The sequence below is a fragment of the Dama dama genome, chromosome 24 (assembly GCF_033118175.1).
Source record: "Dama dama isolate Ldn47 chromosome 24, ASM3311817v1, whole genome shotgun sequence".
NCBI lineage: Eukaryota > Metazoa > Chordata > Mammalia > Artiodactyla > Cervidae > Dama > Dama dama.
In genome coordinates, this window is record NC_083704.1 from 39497981 (window position 1) to 39507585 (window position 9605).

The window sequence follows — 9605 nt, forward strand, 5'->3', positions numbered from 1 at the left end:
TATGTTAAACATCTGTCCCTGATCAATTTAAATATCACTGCCTTTATTGTGTCTAATGTTGGCCCATCAAAATGTAACTTACAAAAGAAGATTTTTTTTCCCCCCGAGCCAGTCTTAACAACTGCTTCTTTGCAGCATAATCATTCTCTCAGGACTAAACAGGAAATTTTCTAAGTATGACAGTTATTCAGTTTCTTTGTAGACAGGTGACATTAGTTTGGGGACCACCTGACTGAATGAATCTGACTCAACCCCTATTTAAAGATATCTCCACTCCTGTTTGTAGCTCAGAGATAGTTCTTTTTGTCCTCCAGGCCAACCCCAAACCCACATTCCATGAAAGAATGAACTTCCATCAATAGTAACACACTGACCATTGTGAAATTTCCAGCCAGCCAAAATTCTGATACTCCCAAGGCAGCCCCTTAGGAAAGGTTCTCTATATATATGGCAGCATGAATACTGCCCATTCTTGAGTGTCTACTGTACGCCTGGTCCTGGCTGAGCCCTTCACATATGGTAATCCAGCTTCACCCCTTAAAATTGTGCAACCTTGCATAATGTACTTAATCTTTCTAAGCCCCAGTTTCCTCATCCTCAGTAAAATGGTCTTGTTGTAAGAAGTAAATAAATAAATCCATGTGAAGTACTTAGAACAGTACCTGACACATCATACACACTGAATGTGTAGCCTTTGAATTATCTAATTTAATAATTTTCACAACAGTTATGAAATAATATTGTTATGTTCCCTACCTTACTGAGCTGAGCACCGAATAATAGATGCTTTTGAACCATGATGTTGGAGAAGACTCTTGAGAGTCCCTTGGACTTCAAGGAGATCCAACCAGTCCATCCTAAAGGAAATCAGTCCTGAATATGCATTGGAAGAACTGATGCTGAAGCTGAAACTCTAATACTTTGGCCTCCTGATGCAAAGAACTGACTCATTGGAGAAGACCCTGATGCTGGGAAAGATTGAAGGCAGGAAGAGAAGGGGATGACAGAAGATGAGATGGTTGGATGGCATCACTGACTCAGTGGACATGAGTTTGAGTAAATTCTGGGAGTTGGTGATGGACAGGGAGGCCTAGCATGCTGCAGTCCATGGGGTTGCAGAGAGTCAGACATGACTGAGCACCTGAACTGAACTGAACACTTTACTGATTGAGGGTAAGAAGAGATAAAGACAATAGCAATGATCATTAATAATACGAATAACTGGGCTATGCAGGTTATATACATTATCACTATTCTCATTGGGGAACCAGCCTCAAAGAGATTAATGTCACTTGGCTGGATTGATGGAGCCAAATTTCAAACCGAAGTTGTCTGATAGGAATATCTATATTATTTCCATTACACCAAGCTATCTCCCTCCTTGAGGCTGAGTGAATGAATGTGTGCATGCATGCTCAGTAGTGCCCAAGTCTTTGCGACCCCATGAACTGTAGCCTGCCAGGCTCCTTTGTCCATGGAATTTTCCAGGCAAGAATACTAGAGTGGGTTGCCATTACCTTCTCCAGGGAATCTTCCCAATCCAGGGATCGAAAACATGTCTCTTGTGTCTCCTGCATTGCCAGGAAGACCCTTTTATCTCTGTGCCACCATGAAGGCCCTCCTCCTTGAGAGTTTGGTCTAAATAGTAGAAATCACATTTCAGTGAAATTTTAACCAAATTGGCCAGTAGGTTTTGGCTTGTGTTCTTCACTTGACCAAATCAGTAAGCTTGGCGTCTTAAGATTATTATTTTTTAAATTTCTTTACTTAAATGGTATCTTTTTTCTCTAGTGCTATGCTTTTTTTCTATTTCTTCTCTTGGTTAAAAAGTTAAAGTGATTTTAAAAGTAGGCTTTAAGTGTGTTTCTTGATATTAAAGCCTGTCTCAGGAAATGACTCGGCAGGGAAGGGTGGGGCGGGGTGCCCATATGGATTGAACGAAGGCAGGTCCTGCAGCACCAGAGCCAGTGTTCTCTTACTTAAGCAACAAGTTTCAAAACAACAGAATATTGATGCAGACGCGAGTAAGAACCGAGTTTCTTAGTGACGTTCAGACATGATTCTGCATTAAATTCCTTTGTCTGGTAATCAGGAAAGGTGAAGATTGCTGAGCAGGACTGGCTGAATTCAGACATTTGAAAGTCAGAACCAACCATCCGCGGTGTAGTAAGTACACCCTGGGGTCCACAGGCACAGTATAAGTTGGAGCATCTCATTTTCATATATGACTTCTTCTGATCCTCATCGTCTTTAGAACCGGCATCCAGAATCAGATTGGAGCTCTTTACAAATAAGAAGTCAGAGAAGAGGAAATCTCTTACAGCCAGCCAGTCAAGGAGAGGCTGAGAACAGAGAGGATGGGAAATTATAGTCAGGAGAGACCGGGTCTCTCTCATGCTCTAATCCTTTTAAGCTCAGTTTATGAGAGATCCAAGCCTATAAACTCAGTGACCCAGAGACCCCAAAGGTCTTTCCCCCTCTACAGCCCACCTGCTTAGTCACAAGGTGGAGGTGTTACGGTAGAGGAGAGATCTTGGGTTTCCTCTCAGCCTGCATGATGCTGTTAATCCAACTTTACAACACGGTGAACCTTAGGCGACATTTGTATATCCTGGTCCTGGTTAGAACCAAGCTCCTCAGTGAGATGGTAGGGACAGCAGGGGAAATAAAAATCATACTAATGGCCCAACTATTGAGGACTTAGGAGGCGGCCCTCTTTAGCCCAGCACTTTATGTGTAGCGTCTTATTTGAGCTTACAACCTAAGAGGTAGGTCTTCTTTTATCCCCATTTTGTAGATGAGGAAACAGAGGCACAGAGAGGTTGAGTGATTTACCAGGAGTGTTCAGTAGGACAGAGGCATGATGCTGTATCCTAACTGCTCTGCTCAACAGTCTCAGAGATTTGGTCCCAGTTAGTCAAAGGCTCCCATGTGGTAGTAGCCAACCAGTTAATTCAGTTAGATACACTTATGTGGAAAACAACAACAGAAAAAAGGGAGTATGTTATTGCCCACCTGCCTTTGATGTTTGATTATGGCTATGACTGGGTCTCAGTTGAAACTGATCAGCAGCAAGTGTCTGAAAAACAAACAGATCACAATCTGGTAATGACTGATTGTTTCAGTTTATAGGGATCCTAGGCTTTTTTTCTGGGATGGGGACAAACCCAACACAGTGACAGCCAGTTCTGCTCTGTGTTGTTAAAAGCAGTTGACGTTTGTAGGGTAGTCACCACGTGCCAAGCACTGATTTGGCATTTTCCATACATTTTCTCATTTAACCATCACAGTAATCCCAGCCAGTACAATGGTACCTTCTGTGAACCCACTTTCCAGGTGAGATGAGTGATGTATAGAGTGAATTTAGGCTTCAAAGTAAAATCTGTGTGACCTCAGAGCCTGAGATATCCCTGTATTAGTTAGAATTTTCCAAAGAAACAGAACGTCTAGGACACGTGTAAATATATATAAGGAGATTTATTACAGGAATTGGCTCATGCAGTTACAGAGACTGCGAAGTCCACCAATTTTGCCACCTATAGTCAAGATCAGGGAAGCTGGTGGTGTAAGTCAGCCCGAGTTCAAAGGCTCAAGAACCAGGGGAGCCAGTGGTTTAAGTCCCTGTCTTAGTCTGAATGTCTAAGAACCAGGAACACCAGTGTCCAAAGGCAGAAGATGAATGTCTCAGCTCAAGCTAAAGGAGAGCGTACCTGCCCTTACTTTGCTCTTTTGTTTTACTCAAGCCCTAACAAATTGGATGATGTCCACCCCTAGTGGTGAGGGCCATCTTTACTCCAGTTACAGATTCAAATGCGAATCTCTTCCTGAAGCACCGCCACAGACACACCCAGAAATAACGTTTTACCTGTGATCCAGGTATCCTTTAGTCCAGTCAGTTCAGTTCAGTTCAGTTGCTCAGTAGTGTCCAACTCTTTGCAGCCCCATGGACTGTAGCATACCACACTCCCCTGTCCTTCACTGTCTCCCGGAGTTTGCTTAGATTCATGTCCATTGAGTCAGTGATGCTATCTAACCATCTCTTCTTCTGCCAACCACTTCTCCTTTTGCTTTCAATCTTTCCCAACGTCAGGGTCTTTTCCAGTGAGTCTGTTCTTCACATCAGGTGGCCAAAGTATTGGAGTGTCAGCTTCAGCATCAGTCCTTCCGGTGAATAGTCAGGACTGATCTCCTTTAGGATGGACTGGTTGGATCTCCTTGCAGTCCAAGGGACTCTCAAGTCTTCTCCAACACCACAGTTCAAAAGCATCAATTCTTCAGCACTCAGCTTTCTTTATAGTCCAACTCTCACATCCATACATGACTACTGGAAAAACCATAGCTTTGACTAGATGGACCTTTGTTGGCAAAGTAATGTCTCTGCTTTTTAATATGCTGTCTAGGTTGGTCATAGCTTTTCTTCCAAGGAGCAAGAGTCTTTTAATTTCATGGCTACAATCACCATCTGCAGTGATTTTGGAGCCCCCCAAAATAAAGCCTCTCAATGTTTCCACTGTTTCCCCATCTACTTGCCATGAAGTGATGGAACTGGATGCTATGATCTTAGTTTTCTGAATGTTGAGTTTTGAACCACCTTTTTCACTCTCCTCTTTCACTTTCATCAAGAGGCTCTTTAGTTCCTCTTTGCTTTCTGCCATAAAGGTGGTGTCATCTGCATATCTGAGGTTATTGATATTTCTCCTGGGAAACTTGATTCCAGCTTATGCTTCATCCAGTCCAACATTTCTCATGATGTACTCTGGATGTAAGTTAAATAAGCAGGGTGACAATATACAGCCTTGACATACTCCTTTCCTGATTTGGAACCCATCTGTTGTACCATGTGCAATTCTAACTGTTGCTTCCTGACCTGCATACAGATTTCTCAGTAGGCAGGTCAGGTGGTCTGGTATTCCTGTCTCTTGAAGAACTTTCCACGGTTAGCCCAGTCAAGGTAACATTTAAAAGTAATCATCATACTTGCCTTTCCAACACGGAGTAAGGGTAGAGGTCAGTGGGAAGACATAGGAGACTGAAAGTCCAGCTCTAACTTGGCTGTTTTCACACTTAGCAATCCTATGATAGTTCCTTGTCCCAATCTGGACTTCAGTCTTTTCCATTCAGAGCTGGAGATATTGCCCTAATTCAACTACAGACCACTAATCACTCTTTCAAAGACTTGGCACTTACCATGATAGAAGCTGAAAGTCTCTTTTTTCTGAAAAACTATATGTTATAGGCATTCTGTTGTCATAGAAGCCACATATGAAAAGTCTTAAGGACCTCAGTTGTCCTGCAGAAATGCATTTGATAGTGATATTCAAATATGTCTTATAAATAAAATAAAATCCCAGTGTTCCACAAAAAAGCCTTCTCCCTACTCCTGGTATGAGAACTGCTTCACTTAATAATATCTTTAAATTTATCCCTTCTGACATTAAATTTGACAAGCCTAGGACCAAGTTTCTCAGGGAAAGATCAAAAGAGGGCAGGGGAATAACTTATGTAATGAACACATTGTGTTCCATATATCTATTGCTTTTTTAATACAAGCAAAATCTTGGCTGGTAAGGGTACCCAGAAGATAGACAAAGTATTGAAGATGCTTAAAATGTGCTGAGAAACAAGTACACCAATGATAATTAATAAAGCATATCATTGAATAAAACAGGTAGTTAGTTTTGATTATAGAAATACAAACAGGACCTAATTAGCAGAACTTTTCATTACTATCTCTTGGTTGAGGACAGTCAACATTTGGTATATTGCTATCACACCCACGTGCATAATTGCTTAGTTGATTTTGGCCAGACAGACTGGATGGCAGTCAAGATGTACAAACAGTTGAGGGCAGTCACAGTGCTGAAGTTTTTGTATTCATATCATTTCTAGTGAGTCAAAGACAACATGTGTATAAATTGAAAACGTTCTATGTTATCAAACCAAGCTTCTTGTAAGAATTGCCTCCATCTGATGTCTGTATTCCAGCAGTTTCTGTAATTGCATAGGAATGACCCTTCATCCCATGCTTTCCATTACTCCAGGATGCAAAAGAGGCTGAGTTGCTGAGTCAGCTGCAATCTGGCTTCCTTTGTCATCAATCCACCACATCAGTCACTTAGTATAGAGTTTTCAGTCACCGCCATGTTGCCAAAGACAATCGATATATTTTCTTTGCTCTCCTTCTTGACTTCTTTAGTAATTGTTCCTCTGTCTACTGCTCCTCCTCTTTAAGAACACTTTCTGTTCTGTGATGCCCCTCTCCTGGTTTTCTTTCTGCCCTTGTGGTTACACCTTCTCCATTTCTTTTGCCCATGTTCCTCCTTCTGCCCACTTGAAACGGGACTTCATTAGTGATCAGACACATTTTCCCCTCCATGAATAATTGCTATAAACTCGTACCTGTAACGATTGTAATGAAGCTATAGCTTCCTTTACATTCTTACTGGCAATGCCTTTTGCCACAGGTCCTGTCACTTGTCTCCTGCATTATTTTAATGCCTTCCTCATTTTTCTCCTTGCTCCCAATTTGACATCCCCTCTTCAATTTGTTCTGTACTAGTATTTCTAGATTGCAGATGTGATCCCATTTGTTCTTTGTTCTCTGTCCTCTAGACTTCTCTTTACAAAGTCATTTTGACTATAGGCAATTAGGGTAGTTTATAACTCCCCAGGGCTAAGTGACTCCAGAGGCTAGGGTCATAGAGGTGATGGTTGCTGTCACAAGCACAGGTTTGCTTCCTAGGGGAAAGCTGTACCAAGGTTAAAATGAAGGCTAAAGATTGGTCCTAAAACCAAATGAAATAAGAATCAAGTAGATACCATTCAGTTAATAATTTCTGAGAGGAAAGCAATAAAACAGAGAAGTTAGGACCAATCTTGGTTGGCTACATGAACTTGCAGTCTGTTTTCCTTACATGTAGAAGGGGAATAATGGGTTATAAAATAATGAGCATGTTTTAAAACCCCAGGTCTCTTGCCTTGATAGGTAGTAGACATTATTCAATGTCCCAATGGCTAGCTACAAACACTAGGTTGAACAAAAGCCACCAGAAAGAAGCCATGTTCAAAATGTAGATCTAGTGTTCCTTCTTAGCCCAGTTGATGACGATTTGCTTGTTGTTTGCTTCATGAAGGCAGAAGGTGGACCTGTTTTGTTCCCCATTGGATCCGTGGTGCTTGCAACAGCCCCTGGCACATGATAGGCATTAGGTGACCTTTCTTTTTTATACAGCTGGTTTATACTGTGTTCATTTCTGCTGTACAGCTAAATGATTCAGTTATATATATATACACACACACATATATATACATCCTTTTTTATTTATTCTTTTCCATTATGTCTTTTTGTAGGATACTGAATATACTCCTGTGTGCTATACAGTAGGACCTTGTTGTTTATCCATTCCACGTGCAATAACTTACATCACCTAACCCCAACTTCTCACTCCACCTCTCCCCAGTGCTCCGACTCGGCCACCACAAGCCTGTTCTCTATGTCCATTAGTCTGTTTCTGTTTCATAGATAGGTTCATGTGTATCGTATTTTAGATGTCACATGTAACTGATACCATATGATATTTGTCTGTCTTTCTGACTTACTTCACTTAGTATGATACTCTCTCGTTGCATCTGTGTTGCTGCAAATGGCATTTACGTCACTGCTCTTCTTTATGTAGTCATCTGTGGATGGACATTTAGGTTGTTTGCAAGTCTTAGCTATGGTGAATAGTGCTGCTGTGAGCATAGGGGTACATGCGTGTTTTAATATCAGAGTTTATGCCCAGGAGTGGGATTGCTGGATCATATAGTAACCCTATTTTTACCTTTCTGAGGAACTTCCCTACTGTTTTCCACAGTGGGTATACCAAAACTTACATTCCCACCAACAGCATAGGAAGGTTCCCTTTTCCCCACATCCTCTCCAACACTTATTATTTGTAGAGTGTTTTTTTTTTTTATTTTTTTTATTAGTTGGAGGCTAATTACTTCACAACATTTCAGTGGGTTTTGTCATACATTGATATGAATCAGCCATAGATTTACACGTATTCCCCATCCCGATCCCCCCTCCCACCTCCCTCTCCACCCGATTCCTCTGGGTCTTCCCAGTGCACCAGGCCCGAGCACTTGTCTCAGGCATCCCACCTGGGCTGGTGATCTGTTTCACCATAGATAGTATACGTGCTGTTCTTTCGAAACATCCCACCCTCACCTTCTCCCACAGAGTTCAAAAGTCTGTTCTGTATTTCTGTGTCTCTTTTTCTATTTTGCATATAGGGTTATCGTTACCATCTTTCTAAATTCCATATATATGTGTTAGTATGCTGTAATGTTCTTTATCTTTCTGGCTTACTTCACTCTGTATAATGGGCTCCAGTTTCATCCATCTCATTAGGACTGATTCAAATGAATTCTTTTTAATGGCTGAGTAAAAATATGGAATGCTTCACGAATTTGCGTGTCATCCTTGTGCAGGGGCCATGCTAATCTTCTCTGTATCATTCCAATTTTAGTATATGTGCTGCCGAAGCGAGCACTATTTGTAGAGTTTTTAATGATGGTCATTCTGTCGCATGAGGTGGTTCATCATTGTAGTTTTGATTTGCATTTCTCTAATAATTAGTGATGTTGAGCATCTTTTCATGTGCCTATTGGCCATTTGTGTGTCTTAATTGGGGAAATATCTATTTAGATCTTCTGACCATTTTTTGATTGGATTGTTTGGGTATTTTTGGTCTTGAGTTGTATGAGCTGTTTGTATATTTTGAAAATTAAGCTTTTATTGGTTGCATTGTTTGCAGACATTTTTTCCCATTGTCTAGATTGTCTTTTCTTATCATTTCCTTTGCTGTGCAAGAGCCTGTACATTTGATTAGATCCCATTTGTTTATTTTTGTTTTTATTTCTGTTGCCTTGGGAGTCTGACCTAAGAAAACATTGGTACAGTAGATGTCAGGGGATGTTTTGCCTATAATCTCTTCTAGGAATTTTATGGTGTCATGTCTTATGTTTAACTCCTTAAGTCATTTTGAGTTTATTTTTGTGTATGGTGAGAGGGTATGTTCTAACTTCATTGATTTACATTTGGCTCTCTGGCTTTCCCACCACAACTTCCTGAAGAGACTCTCTTTTCCCCATTGTTAATTGACCATAGATGCATGGATTTATTTCTGGGTTCTCTGTTCTGTTCCATTGATCCATATGTCTGTTTTTGTATCAGTACCACACTGTTTTGACTACTGTAGCTTTGTAGTATTATCTGAAACCTTCAGAGATTATGCCTCCTGCTTTATTATTTTTCTGCAGGATTGTTTTGCTAATTCCCGGTATTTTATGGTTCCATGTAAATCTGAAGATTATTTGTTATAGATCTGTAAAATTTTAAAAAGTCATTGGTAATTTGATGAGGATCACATTAAATATATAGATTGTTTTAGGTACTAGGACCGTGTTAGCAGTTTTAATTCTCAGTAAATTTTTTACTGAACTAAATGAGTGAATGACCCAAAGTAATTTGATAAAGTTTGCAGAAAATGGCTAAGAACATCATTGCAGAGACTGTGTGAGAGTCCTCAATCACATTTGGGAGAAACTAGTGAAATGAT

General features: G+C 40.6%; 1 non-coding gene across 1 annotated transcript; it reads right to left on the bottom strand.

Annotated features, from left to right (window-relative positions):
* Positions 1 to 8430: 8430 nt before the first annotated feature.
* Positions 8431 to 8537, bottom strand: LOC133046353 (U6 spliceosomal RNA). Its single transcript, XR_009690484.1, has one exon. It is a non-coding gene; the product is annotated as a U6 spliceosomal RNA (small nuclear RNA).
* Between the last annotated feature and the right edge of the window lie 1068 nt (positions 8538 to 9605).